The sequence below is a fragment of the Amblyraja radiata genome, chromosome 32 (genome assembly GCF_010909765.2).
Source record: "Amblyraja radiata isolate CabotCenter1 chromosome 32, sAmbRad1.1.pri, whole genome shotgun sequence".
In the NCBI taxonomy this organism is placed as follows: Eukaryota; Metazoa; Chordata; class Chondrichthyes; order Rajiformes; family Rajidae; genus Amblyraja; species Amblyraja radiata.
In genome coordinates this window covers 23582624-23598265 of record NC_045987.1, presented here as the reverse complement: position 1 = coordinate 23598265, position 15642 = coordinate 23582624, and the positions used below count along the sequence as shown (strand labels likewise).

The following is a 15642-nucleotide window of genomic DNA, read 5'->3' as shown; positions in this document are numbered from 1 at the left end:
TGCCAAAAGAAAAGCATTTTGCTTAAACAAGTTATATCCAGGAGTTTCCGTCTGCTCCACTGTAAAATCTCCTCCAGGCATGTCTACGTTAAAGACAGTTGCCAGGTTGAGTCAGTTATGCAGCCTGGAAACAGGCCCTTTGGCCCAACTTGCCCATTCCGACCAACATGTCCCCATCTGCACTATTCCCACCAGCCTGTGTTTGGCCCTCTAAACCTGTCCTATTCATGTACCGGTCTAATTGTTTCTTAAATGTTGTAATAGTCCCTGCCTCAACCACCTCCTCTAGCAGTTCGTTCCATACACCCACCACCTTATTTGTGAAAAAGATACCCCTCAGATCCCTATTAAATCTTTCCCCCCTCACCTCAAACCTATGTCCTCTGGTTCTCGATTCCCCTGCTCTAGGCAAGAGATTCTGTATGTTTACCCAATCCATTCCTCTCATGATTTTATACACCTCTACAAGATCACCCCTAATCCTCCTGCACTTCAAGGAACAGAGTCCTGGCCTGGTCAACTTCTCCCTATAGCTCAGACCCTCGAGTTCTGGCAACATCCTTGAAAATCTCGTCTGTATTCTTTCCAACTTGTCGACACAGGTGAAGGAATATTTAGAGTTTTTATTTGATCACAGTCAAATATAAAGCTACAATCATAGCTAAATTTACACACTGCAAGTAACTTTAAAAAGCAGAATTTCTTATCCAGTCTTTAACAAACAACTGCCGAAGATCCATAAAACTCACATCTCCCTGCTCGAAAAAATTGAGATTGATGAACAATGAAAATACACCAGGGTGTTTGTAATTTGCTAAAATTACCCCAAAGTGATTTTGTTTCCACCGATGGTTCTAACTTTCAACAAGAATTCTGTAAGAATTATACAAGGCCAACGCTTACTTTCTTTACAGGGAATCTCCATTTTTCCCAAAGTACAATTTAAAACAAAAGGATCTCACAAAAAAATTCCAGAAGGATTTTGCAAATCAGCAGCTATTTCTTGTGAAAAATTCCTTCGCACTCCCCAATGATGTGCATCTTATTATATTTCCTCAGATATGTCACAGTTTCCTCTTATCCCATTAATTTAAACTTACATAGTCTAAGACCGAGCACAGGTTGGCTGTGAATTTTAAACAGCTGGCCATCAATCTCACAAGAGGATTTGCTAGCTTTAATGAACATTCCCTATCCATTAATATCTTTGTGAAAGGCTTGCTCCACTTTTTAAATAGTAAATTGCTTTGAAACCAAAAGTCATCTTTGACATGGGTTGACAAATGCAATAACTTTAAGCATGTCCATTTCTTGGGGACTATGAACGTATGACACCATGCGGTAGAAATCAACCCATGGTTTCTGACAGGAAAACTTTCTCAATTGTAAAATCATTTAAAAATGCTCCAAATTAAAAGTTTTGGTTTACTATCATTTAAGTTGTTCATTGTGCTATTAGCGCCCGAGTCATAAAATCATGGGTTCATGGCCAAGTCCAGAAACTACAGTACAGTACCTAATCCCAGCTGTCACTTCAGTACGATCTTGAAGGATGGCCTCACTGCTGGAGGTAGTGTTCTTCGAATAAGACATTAAACCCAAATCCTGATTACTTGAATCAGAGTGATGTATAAGAGGCCCTGGCACTAATCAAAGTACAGAAGGGTGTTAGTGATGTGCTGGGCAATGCTTAATCTGATTTATGGTTGTTCATGGAGGATTATCTTGTCATCTCCCTCATTAAGGTTTGCTGGATCTTGGGTGTGCAAATTGGATGCTACACTTCATACATCCTGAAGACTAATCACATTTTTTGTTAAATACTTTGGATCACTCAAAAACATTTAGCACCTCATCAGATGCTCAGAGGAACACTTCGTAAAAGTAAATTGTTTCTTATTCCTTGTTCATGAGAGAATCTTTTGTACAAGCCAACAACTGTGAGGTAATATGCGCGGCACGGTGGCGCAGCGGTAGTGTTGCTGCCTTACAGCGCTTGCAGCGCCAGAGACCCGGGTTCGATCACGACTACGGGTGCTGTCTGTACGGAGTTTGTATGTTCTCCCCTTAACCGCATGAGTTTTCTCCGAGATCTTCGGTTTCCTCCTACACTCCAAAGATGTACAGGTTTATGGCTTAATTGACTTTGTTAAAGTGTAAATTATCCTTAGTGTGTGTGTGGTGGTGTTAATGTGTGGGGATCGCTGGTCAGCGCGGACTCGGTGGGCCGAAGGGCCTGTTTCCGCGCTGTATCTCTAAACTAAACTAAACATGGAAGAAGTGTCACTAAATGTAATTTGAACTACTTCAGTGGTTCAGAATCTAGCTAAAAAAACAAGTACAGAGGAAAATTGGTATTTGTGTGATGTTGATGAACAAAAATGATATCAATAGTATGTGTGAGATAATTCTTCACCTCTCAAACAAGTCCACCACAATCACCACAACTAGTCCACCACAATCAATCACTAACTAACTGTCCCACTTAATGGCTTAAAACGTTTTCCCAAAATTCATATTTGAAGAAACAAATTCTGTAATTATCGTCCCCTGTATTTTCATATTTTCAAACACAATAGACAAATTTCACACATCGTTCGATCCTGTCTCTCGAAATGAGCATTTTTGCAGAACAATATTATATCCCATTATTACACTGATGACATACAGTAGCTACAAGAATAGTCAAGACCAACGAGCAGACTATCCTACCCAACACAACCCTGCATCTGTTACAAAAGGACACAACATTCTGGAGTAACTCAGCGGGTCAGGCAGCATCTCTGGAGAACAAGGATAGGTCGGTTCCGATCCGAAAAAGGGTCCCGTTGGGACCCTTGCAGTTCCTTGTTTTTATATTTTGCCTGCACCTATTATACTTGGCAATTTCTTTCATTACCCCACTTGATTACCACATAACACCTTCCATCTGGGTCTTACAGCAGTTTAACCACAACAAGTCTAATTTAACCTGACATAACCTGGTGCAAGCTGGAAGGGGAGCAGAGAAGATTTACAAGGAAGTTGCCAGGACTGAAGGGCCTGTGCTATAGGGAGAGGATGAGCAGGTTGGCACTCTATCGGTTGAAGCGCAGGAGGATGAGGGGTGATCTTATAAAAGTGTACAGAATCGTGAGAGGAATACATCGGGTAAACACTCAGAGTCTCTTGCCCAGAGTTGGAGAATCGAGAACCAGAGGACATAGGTTTAAGGTGAGGGAAGAAAGATTTAATAGGAACCTGAGGGGTAACTTTATCTACACAAAGGGTGGTGAGTATATGGAACGAGCTGCCAGAGCAGCTAGGCGAGGCAGGTACTACCACAACGTTTAAGAAACAATTAGACAGGTGCATGGACAGGATAGGGTTAGAGGGATACAAGCCAAACGCAGGCAGGTGGGACTAGTGTAGATGGGACATGTTGGTCGGTGTGAGCAAGTTGGGCTGCTGGGCCTGTTTACACTCTATCTGACTCTGACTCTAACCACCTTTTGAAGCAAACGACAATGGGCAACTAACACTAGATCTACTCTGGGGATGCTCCTTATTTGGAGAAGAGAGAACACCACATCCAACCCAACTTGTTCCACAAGAGCTCAAAGGGTTGGTTTCATCCAAAGAACATTGCTTCACTTCCTCAACTAAAAATAATCAAACAAGTGCTTCTGGACTTAAAACCAAAACCTTTTCTTGGACAAAAGTAATAATGTGCTAGACAAACTGTTTTGTGGGTTCAGGAGAAAGTACAAGGCCATTGCTTTGCAGTGATCGATTCTGGCAGAATATAATAAACTTGGCGATGCAATTATGATTAGTTTGACTTTCCCTGATATTACCAGATAGTGGTTTTAAATAACAGGAATCATTACAGTAATTACGATATCCCTGTCCCGTTACCGTTTTATTTATGTGTAATATTTAATAGCATACTGGCCTCCGGTGAATGTTTTTCCACAGAAAAAAACATTTCCTTTTGTTTTGCCACGAAAATTTCATTGATGTGACGTTGTTGGTGCCCTAATAACAGTCACAACAAACTGATATACAGTCAAGTAAAAACCACGCTACTTTGCATAATTATGTATTCAATAGAATACATAATAGGTTGAGCAGCCAAGGATCCTATTCCATGGGGTGATCTTAAAGAAGTGTACAAAATCATGAGTGGAATAGATCAGATAGACGCACTGAGATTGCAGGGGAATGAAGAGCCAGAGGACATAGGTTTAAGGTGAGGGGGAAAAGATTTAGTAGGAACCCGAGGGGTAACTTTTCCACCAAAGAGTGGTGGGTGTATGGAACTAGCTGCAGGAGGAGGTAGTTGAGGCAGGTACGATCGTGACGTTTAAGAAACATTTAAACAGGTACATGGATAGGACAGTTTTGGAGGGACATGGGCCAAATGTAGGCAGGTGGGACTAGTGTAGATGGGACATGTTGGTCGGTGTGGGCAAGTTAGGCCGAAGGGCCTGTTTCCACATTGTAAGGCTCTATGACTCTAGAATGTTATTTAAATCTAGCAGGAACCAAAAGCCAGCAAAGTCACCACCACTGAGTTATTGCAGGAAATGATATTGCCTCAAAATATTAACTTGCGATTTCAATCACTGACAAGGCAGAGGTTGGAATTTACAAAGAAACGCGACAGATCCAACAGAAAAGTTTGGACAGAAAAATCAAGTTCTGCAGGTAATTATTTCACATAACTTTTAACTGACCCCTCTCATTTCCTTTGATGCCACCAAGCCTTTGCATTCACTTCAGACCTGCTAGAGTTTCACCCTCCTTCTCCAATACTGCCAGACGGCCATGCACCATTGACCATCCCTTCATTGAACAGTTTAGCTGACCTCACATCTCTCAATATTAAAATAATAAAAGGCATTTGCACATTTGGAAAAAATAAAACCTCAACTTCTGCTCAGATGAAAAGCTTAAATAAGAATCCACATCCTTCAGTGGCGCAGCGGTAGAGTTGCTGCCTTACAGCACCAGAGATCCAGGTTCAATAGACAATAGACAATAGGTGCAGAAGTAGGCCATTCGGCCCTTCGAGCCAGCACCACCATTCAATAGGATCACGGCTGATCATCCCCAATCAGTACCCCGTTCCTGCCTTCAATCCTGACTACTTGTGCTGTCTGTAGGGAGTTTGCACGTTCTCCCTGTGACCGCATGGGTTTTCTCCAGAAGCTCTGGCTTCCTCCAACATTCCAAAGACATGCAGGTTTGGTGGTTAATTGGCTTTGGTAAGAATGTAATTTGTCCCTAGCGTGCAGGTTAGTGCTAGTGCACGGGGATCGCTGGTTGGTGCGGACTAGGTGGGCCGAAGGGCCGGTTTCCACGCTGTATCTCTTTACTAAACTAAGATCAACCTTGAGTCATGACCACTGAGTGGGGCCAAGTGCATCTTCATTTACACGTATACCAGGTGCCTGTTAAGATCATGATTGAAAAAAGCAATGGTAGGAACTTCAGCCGCTTGGAACTGCTCCACCATTCAATATAACTAACCCTGCACCTTATCCACTTTCTCACTGATGCCCACAACCCTTGACTCTCTGAGTGATCTATCAATTCATGACCAGAACTCATAAATGGCTGAGCCATCTGAGAAATGACGTTTGCCATCCATGTCTTAAACCACTAACCTGAGACCAGATTCTAGTTTCCTCAGACACAAGGAACTGTAGACAAAAATAAGACACAAAGTGCTGGAGTAACACAGCGAGTCAGGCAGCATCAATGGAGAACATGGATAAGTGACGTTTCGGGTCAGGACCCTTCTTCAGATTCTGAAGAAGAGTCCCTATCTGAAACATTGTCCGTCCATGTTCTCCAGGGATGCTGCCCGATACCCCGAAGATGGGACCCGACCCCGAAATGGCTTACAAAGAAAAGACACACTGTAATGGAGTAACTCAGCAGGTCGGGCACCATCTCTGAAGAGCATGGAGAGTGGGAAGAAGGGTCTCAACGTGAAATGTTCCGTATCCATGTTCTCCAGAGATGCTGCCTGAACCCGCTGAGTTACTCGAGCTCTCTCTTTTCTAGATTCTTGGGCTATTTATCAGCCTGGTGGAGGTACAGCAGAAAATAGAGTACGCTGGTTTCTCTCAAGACTACTTTCCAGTATTGAAGAAACCCTTGAGCCAAATTTGCTTGATCATAAATGAAACCTCAAAATTAACTGCATTGAAATCAAAAATGTCCAAAGGACCGAGCATGAACGTAAACCTCAGCTTCAAGCCAAACTGCAGTTATCCTTCAGTTTGCCTGAAGACTAACTGGTACATGATGGCCTCTGAGAGCCACTTTTGGCACAGCTGGTTTTTACTGAAGCAGTCAAAAAAGCATCAGGACCTGAAGTCCTGAGTTATAGTACTACTTTGCACAGATGGGTCTCCAGAAGCAGATGCAAATATGCTATTATAACTGCAGCCTTACATTTAATACATATAATGCACACATGATGTAATCTGTAGCAAAGGCATGTAACAGTAATTCAAATGCTACTGACTTTATGTGCCAAGTGAGGATTTTAAAGCATAATGTTGGAAAAAAAAATTAAAAATTGCCTGCCACAAGAAGAATGAACATTATAATTAAAAATTCCCAGAGTCCTGCAAATACACATCTTGTAAATACCTGCACTTCTGCAACATATGGCAAATCAATTACCGCTCTGAATACTAAAACTAAAAACATGGCACGCATTGCACAGAAATAATCAGCAGCAAACGTTTGCCCCATATTAGAGTAGTCACTAGAGTTTCGAACACAATTAATCATCATTCCCAGGCTATAGGAAGCCATATTGACACTTATTCATAATTTGAATATTTAATTACAGTGAACTTCCTCATCAAATTATCGCAAACTGGTAGAAAAGCCTGAAAGATTTGAATAATTATAGGTTTTAACCCCTCAACCGCTACTCCTGTGAGGGCTTAATTAATGTATTACATAATAGGCTGAAGGGAAAATAAAGTGGTTTGCTCTCAAACTACGAACAATGTGCGGATGGAGTTATACGATATTCCTGATTACCGCAGCTTCTAAGTGGAACACTGTCTGCATATGAAACCAATTAGAAGGAACACTGCACCTCATTTTCAATCAAGCTAATAATAAATTCAAAGCCCACTAGGTCAAGAAATTATAACCTCCATTTTCTAGGCATACTTTTTTGTATGGTATTGTACACAATATTTTAAATGCCACCGCTTAGAAACAAAAAAGAAAAATGCTTGTGTCTGTGTTTCAAGACAAGCTGCCTCCATCCGTACGCAAGGTGATGTTAAAATTGCTTTACATTAGGATTGGGTGAGTGTTGATCTCAGTGTAAACCGCATCTTCATGCTCGCTCTACCTGAAGTCTACCGGCAAGACAGCAGCAAGCCACGTCTTGCAACAATCCCAGAAACTGCAACACAAAGTAATGGCACTTACGCACTGGTATATAATTCCCTTTAATGGCAGGCTCAGTATTTCAAATTAATCCCAGCATTGCACTTTGATCTACAAGTTCAGTGAAGCAGTGATAAAGTGAACTCGAACCAAAAGCATCATTCAGACTCAATCGCTGGTGTAAAATCAACGATCCTGGCAAACTACAAAATGCTTTGTGAATCAACTGCACTCACAACCCGTCATGCATTCTTGAAAAATTAAAGATGAAAATTACAACTTATGCAAAATGAAAAATCATACCTTAAAAAAAAAGATGCCAAACTTAAAAAGGCTCAGATGAGTGAACTAAATGAAACAAGTGGACATTTTACACTGTAAAATCCTAAATAATTATTACAGTACATTGAATTACAATGCTGCAACTTCTTTTACCAAACAAGTCATTTTTTTCATGTTATAAATTAAAACGAGATGGAAAATCCTATTAATATAAATGTAGGTGGCAATATCATCGACTCATCACATTATTTGTTTTTGATTATATTTTTATTTATTATTTATTATAGTTTATTATTTATTGTATAAAATAACATTTATAGCTCAGAATTAAAGATATCATACTGAGACTGAAACAACAAAAAAACTACATATTCATAATTTTACTGCGTATCTCATCTTTATGGTCTGTCACATGCTGGCAAATAAACTTTCTTTTAAAATTATGATTAGGGTTAAAGCTTGTACAGGTCAACAGCCTCAAGAACGTGAACCCCACCATTGGAAAAAAAATAAGTTCATATTAAAAATATTAGCCTGCTGGCTGCCAAAATTGGTTATAGTCAAGTATGCAACATGCCATAAATGAACTCCCACTGGGCTGCAAGAGTCAATGATAACTGCTGCATAACATTTCTCGCCACCAACACAGGATGCATTTATATGCGTCTCAATCCCCGAATTCCCTTTGCACCAGTCAAGATTTACGCACATGCAGCAGTGTTTAAGAGCTTCAAAAACTAGAAATGTGACCAGCAAGAATTCCTCTCAGCTGCAGGAGTAGGAGCCGGTCAAAATTATATAATGGACAAAACTAACATGCATATACACATATACACACACACACACATATACACACACACACACACACGGCCAATCACGCGTGCACACTTGGACACGCATGTGTGCGCACACACGTGTACTTGCGCGCGCACACACACACACACACACACAACTAGTGTAAATCAGATTATATTACCTCACCCTCTGTTTTTACCACATCATAGGATTTCAGTGTTTCTGCTACATACCCACTGTTACCCAATAAAAATTAAATTACTAACTATTTGTTGGAGAGGGGGAAAAAAATTAATATTTTAGTCAGCTTAAAATGTAAAACCAAGTAAAAACACCATCAACTTCCGTGACCATACTTCCCCAGCAATGAATGACACAGGAGACTCCACTGATGTACTTTCTCTCAGAAAGCTGGAAGCTTTAATTTATTGAGGCAGCAGGGCATTAATCTGTTCTGAGCATAGTCATTTGTAAATGGAGCTTGGAATCAGAGAGGGAGAACACCGCTCTCTTCACATTTCTAGATTATATAATTAGGGTGTCAGGAATAGAAATCAAACGTCAAAAATTACAGGGCCACCCACTGCTTGAGATTTTGTGACACGCGCTTTCTAAACAAGATTATTTTCTTTTTTTGATTTCTGACCATTTAAAAAAAAATCTTGTCCAGAGCCAGGTGATAGAAATTGCAGGGATGCATCTTTTGCTTGGAGAATCTGAGAAGTGCAATTTAGGAACAAGGTGACAAAAAAAATTATCCAGTTCCAGTTTCTGATTACAATATAGTAAGCTGGTAGAAGGACAGACACAAAGTGCTGGAGTAACTCAGCGGGTCAGGCAGCATCTCTGTAGAACATGGATAGGTAACATTTCATAGAGTCATGTTCAAAAGTGATAGGAGCAGAAATAGGCCATTTGGCCCATCACGTTTATTCTGCCATTCAATCATGGCTGATCTATCTCTCCCTCCTAACCCCATAAGGGGATCAGAGGGTATGGAGAGAAGGCAGGTACGGGATACTGAGTTGGATGATCAGCCATGATCATATTGAATGGCGGTGCAGGCTCGAAGGGCCGAATGGCCTACTCCTGCACCTAATTTCTATGTTTCTATGTTTCTATTCTCCTGCCTTATCCCCATAATCCCAACACCTGTACTAATAGTCATAGAATCATACAGCATGTAAGAGGCCCTTCGGCCCAACTTGCCCACACCACCAACATGTCCCATCTACACTAGTCCCACCTGCCCGCATTTGGCCTGTATCCACTCTCAACATTTCCTATCCACCTTCGTGGCTTCTTAAACATTGCGATTGTTCCTGCTTCAGCTACCTCTCTGGCAGCTCATTCTATACAGCCACTACCTTTTGTGTAAAAAAATTTACCTCTGGGGTCCTATTAAATCTTTTCCCCCCTCGCCTTTAACCTATGTCCTCTGGTTTTGGGTCGGGACCCTTCTTCAGACCTGGCAGAATTCTGCAATAAACTTCCTAATGAACTATTATACCATAAGAGATTGTAGAAGGCACCTGCAGCAAGAAGATATTTTATTTTCCTGTTCATTTTGCCAGTGTTATCACAGCCAATCTGTAACGGACCTACTCGCTTTTGCCCCACATTCTGTTTTTTTTTTAAACACACGATTCGATCAGACATGGAATTAAAATTGCACCTACCACCAACTTTCATTTCCGAAAATAAATTTCACAATGTTTACCCTCCTCTGCACCTGGAAGCATTTCCAAAATTAATATTTCAAATAGTTGGCACGAAGTTTCAGACTGTACCCCATGGTCCCAGATTCCCATTACCCAGAAATAGTGTGGAAAAGACCATTAACACCATGAAAATTTAAACTCATTACTTAACCATCCACCGTTAGGAAAACGCCTTGTTTTAAATTCCATGAGCTTCAATCTCAGCCAAATCGCAAGTTAAATTCATTTTGGAAGTCCATAAATCCGACATCAGGTGGCAAAATCTAATGGTGCCTGCACATTTGACGACCGCCTAGTGTCTCACACGGAATGAAATTTTGCCCATCCGAAAGGAAACCTGACCATCCCGTACGATTTCAATGTGGAATGCCAATTTTCTTATTCATCCAACGTAGTGGCTGAGGAGCAGGGCTGGGGTCCTCAGGTGGTGTCCAAAAACCAGAATTTCACAAAAGCAGAATCGGGCAGTTTACAATGCCTCTAATACCCTTGTATGCGTGCAGATTTGGTTGCCCCAATATAGGAAGGACGTGGAGTGCTTTGGTTTGGGTGCAGAAGAGGTTTAGCAGAATGATGCCCGGGTATCAGCTACAGGGACAGACTTGGATTGGTTTCTCTGGAGTGTCAGAGGATATGGGGAGACCAGAAAGAGGTACATAAAATTATGAGAGGCATAAATAGGGTGCTCAGTCACAACCTCTTTCCCCCAGGGTAGAAATATCAAAGATTAGGGGGCATAGGATTAAGGTGAGAGGGGTAACGTTTCAAGGCGATGTGCGGGGCATGTTTGTTTTTACACTGTTTCATTGTGGGTTTGCCAGACACGGTATGTCCCTGATCTCATATTGCAGACTTGGCCCAAAGGTAAACAGAAGACCTGGAAATGAGAATGTCTATCCTTGACATATGGCAACATTACAAAATTGAAGTCAATGAGGAACAGGGGGAAAGACCTCAACTAGCTGACAGACAGAGGTGTTTGCTGAAGGCCAATTAACTCTGTTCTCTGACAACAGGTCATCAGAGGCTGGGTTTGATGTTATGGGCGTGGAGTTTACACATGCTCATTGTCGGGGTGTACGTTTCCCCAAGGTGCTCTGGTTTTCATTCGAACATGTGCTGGTAGGTTAACTGGCTACCGTAAACTGCCCCTGGTATGGGTGGTGGAAGGAGAACCAGGGAGCATTGCGAGGCATGATTCGAGAGTTGATATAGACTCATAGGGCGGCACGGTGGTGCAGCTGTAGAGTTGTTGCCTTACAACGGCAGAGAACCGGGTTCGATCCTGACCTCAGGTGCTCTCTGTACGTTCTCCCTGTGACCGCGTGGGTTTTCTCCGGATGCTTCAGTTTCCTCTTGGTTTCTGTAAATTGTTCCTAGCGCGGAGGATAGAGCTAGTGTACGGGGTGATTGCTGGTCAGCGTGGATTCGGTGGACCGGCATGGACCATTTTCACGCTATATATCTAAAGTCCAGTCAATGGACTGAATGGCCTCCCGATTTGCCATAAGGAAATATGAATTTAAGTGCTAGAATTAGACATGGTTGTCAATAATTGGGCAGTATCAGCTCCACTGACAATGAAGTAATCTCTATCTGTATGTCACAAGATGAGGACAAGATTCTGTGCAAATAACACCTGCAAGCACAAAAGCTACAAGATCTCATCTCCAACATGCGAGAGAAAATCTAACAGCCTCAGCACCATCTCTGAACCACCACCCCTCCCCCAATCATTAATGGAATACATTTTAAAACACTTTATATGTTGCATGACATTTGTCGATCTTTTTATTTGAACCGATATCCGATAGCAAATTCAATTATTTTCTCGGGTGGCCTATCTCTCTTTTTTCTTGGCAGGTTTTAGATGGACACAGTTTGCAGTTGGAACATTAGCCATCTTTCACGGCATGATGTTCCTGCCGAACAAAAGCTTTGTTAATCTTGGATTCGAGTATTTCTCATTAAGAATTTAAATTAAAACCGAAGACATAATGCAGAAAGTACATCTGCTCAGTCCATCATTATGTGCTGGATTGTGAAAGAGTTGACAGTCCCTGGTCTTATCTCAGCCATCTGTAAATGCCTAAAATCTAAAAAAAAAAGAAACATAACTGATAGAAACACATAAAATCTAATCAGTTGATGGTGGTTTAGCTTTCCCTTTATAACTGCAGAAGGAAGCACTAGCCGTTCTTTTTAAATGCTGATGAATTGGTTATATATTTCAGGTATTTTCTGCTTTTCCATTTGTAACTTTGGCATTTGTTTTTCTTTATAGTGGGCACTTAATTTTAGATTTTTAACCGCAACCTGCAAGTTAAGTTATTTCTTTCTCTCGTTTATCCACAAAATATCACATTAAGTGTTTCTTAATAAGAATCTATACTGTTACAAGATCTCCAGAGCCATAATTAGAGAGTTCTAATTGAAGCTGTTTTGACACTCTTACCAAATTCACGGATGCAATGTGACACATCTCAACACTGTTACCTCATAACCATGGAGACAGTGAAAGCATTAGACTAATAAATCTCATTTGCATTCCCATCGTGCAATTATGACTGAGCTAAATACTATCTCAAGCACTGCTATTTCACACAAAGTTTCCAATCTAAAATAAGATAGGTAGATGAAATATATATGGCAGTGAAGGAGTTCAGCTACAGATGTAAATCTAGCATTCGTCTCCCCCACAAGTCGAACAAAGAAAAATTAATATGGATTTGCATTCATTTTGGACATACAGAATCGATCCTGGAATTAATATGGAATATATATATATAATATATCCAAATTATATATTTGGATATCCAAAAAAAAAATCCAAATATATATTGGACATTTGTTGTCCAACATATCCAACAACAAATATTGGACATTATACATGTTTAAGAAGGAACTGCAGATGCTGGAAAATCGAAGGTAGACAAAAGTGCTGGAGAAACTCAGCGGGTGTGGCAGCATCTATGGAGCGAAGGAAATAGGCAACGTTTCGGCCCGAAACGTTGCCTATTTCCTTCGCTCCATAGATGCTGCCGCGCCCACTGGGTTTCTCCAGCACTTTTGCCTACCTTGGATATTATACAGCTTTTTTTGATGTTCTGATCAAATTGAGGTAAGTTGGATCTAGAATTGATCAAATGGACGTGCCTTCCATTCCAGAACCAGGATGAGGTTCCTCCCCATCAAGCTTCATATTCAATCACTCAATTCATTCTCGACAATGTCACACCTCAAACACAATGCCTTGATGAAACGCTGCTGGAGTAACTCAGTGGGTGAGGCAGCATCTCTGGAGAAAATGGATAGGTGACGTTTCGTGTTGGGACCCGAATCCAATGGCATCCAGTGTTCCCGATGTGGGCTCCTATATAATGGCAAGACCAACCGTAGACTCGGTGACTACTTTGCCGAACACTTTCGCTCAGTTCGCTAAAGGCTACTGGATCTCCTGGTTGTTAACCATTTTAACTCCCCTTCCCACTCCCATAGTGACCGGTCTGTCCTGCACCTCCTCCATTGCCAGAGTGACGCGACACGCAAACTGGAGGAACAGTCCCTCATATTCCGCTCGGGTAGCTTACAACCCAGCGGTAGAAACGTTCAATTTTAGGCAACATATAAACATGTCCTTTCCCCCCTCCCCTGTCTTCCCCTCCCCAACACTCACCAGCCCCCCTCCCACTTTCCTCCCCAATGCCTTCCCCTGACCAATCTTGCACCAGTGTGTCTCTCCACCCCGCCTCCCCCCCCCACACACACACACACACACACACACACACACACACACACACACACACACTCACACACACTCAAAAAGTCTGTTAACTAGCTCCAAATAACTCGGTGTCTCTCTTGGGCTCACACCTGTTTCTACCCCTAGCGTTTGTCCAGCAATGTCAGAAAAAAGTCATTCCTTGGAGGGATTTAGTTTAACGGGTAATGGGAGACAGCTTTAATTTAATGGTTTGCAATCCCTCAGCTGCAAATCTGTGGATCTAAGCTCCAATTGAGCACATGATTAGAATGGTCTTTTTGTGTAGAACTGAGGCAGTGCGACTACCAGAGATGGGTTTTTTTTTTCCAGGTTAAACGTTATACTTAGGCCTTGCCTGTCTTCCCAGATGTACATAACAGACATTGCTGTAGAAATCCATCCTCTTTTCTGTGCCCGTAATGCCGAGTGCATTTGAACTCTACTAAAGCTTAGTTAAATTGATTTCAATTCAACCTACAGCATAGAACACTAGCACAGGAACCGGCTCTTCGGCCCACAATGTTTGTGCTGAACATGATGCCAAGTTAAACCAATCTCATTTGCCTGTACGTGATCCATATCCCTGTATTCCTTACACTTCTAGAAGCCCCAAACTCCACTATCCCTGATGCAGGGTGGTGAACCTGTGGAATTCATTGCCACAGACGGCTGTGGAGGCCAAGTCAGTGGATATTTTTATAGTGGAGATTAACAGATTTTTAATTAGTATAGGTGTCAGGGAGATGGCAGGAAAATGGGGTTGAGAGTGAAAAATTGATCAATTATAATTGAATGGCAGAGTAGACGATGGGTTGAATGGCCTAATTCTGCTCCTATAATTTATGAGCTATTGTATCTATCTTCACAACCATCCAGGGCAATGCTTTCCAGGCTCCCATTACTCTCTGTGTAAAAAACCTGCCCCGTATATCTCCATTAATTTTTCCCCTTCTCACCGTATAGCTATGCCCTCTAGCATTGGACATTTCCAACCTGGGGGAAAAAGGTTCTGACTATCTACCCTATCTATGCCTCATAATTTTATATACTTCTATCAGGTCTCTCCTCAACCTCCGACATTCCAGAGAAAATGGAACTGAGTTTAGTTTAGTTCAGAAATACAATGTGGAAACAGGCCCTTCGGCCCACCGAGTCTGCACCACCAGTGATCTCTGCATACTAACGCTAATCCTACCCACACTAGGGACAATTTACAATCATACCAAGCCAATCAACCTACAAACCCATACGTCTTTGGAATGTGGGAGGAAACCGGAGCACCCAGAGAAAACTAACGCGGTCACAGGGAGAACGTACAAACTCCATACACACAGCACCTGTAGTCAGGATTGAACTTGGATCGCTGGTGCTGTAAGGCAGCAACTCTACTGCTGGGCCGCTGTGCCGCTTTTCAGTGGTCACATTGCTACCCTAAATAGCTAAACACTGCCAGTCTACTTCGCAAAAACTCAACACAATCACTTTTGGCTTTTTTTTTTAACCAAATGGAAGGAATTTCAGTGGTCTCTGGCGCTGTAAGGCAGCAACTCTACCACTGCGCCACCGTGCCGCCCTGAGTTGCTTGTGCAGAGTCCAATACATCATGCAGTTCGTACACAAACCAATGTTTGAATTCAGTGACTGAAATATATTTCAAAAGAACCTTTGTGG

At 41.8% G+C, this 15642-nt stretch overlaps 1 protein-coding gene across 5 annotated transcripts in view; it reads right to left on the bottom strand.

Moving 5' to 3' along the window:
- The window catches only part of mvb12b (multivesicular body subunit 12B), a 205487-nt gene that overhangs the window by 92923 nt on the left and 96922 nt on the right, over positions 1 to 15642 (bottom strand). The gene's annotated exons all lie outside the window — the stretch shown is intronic.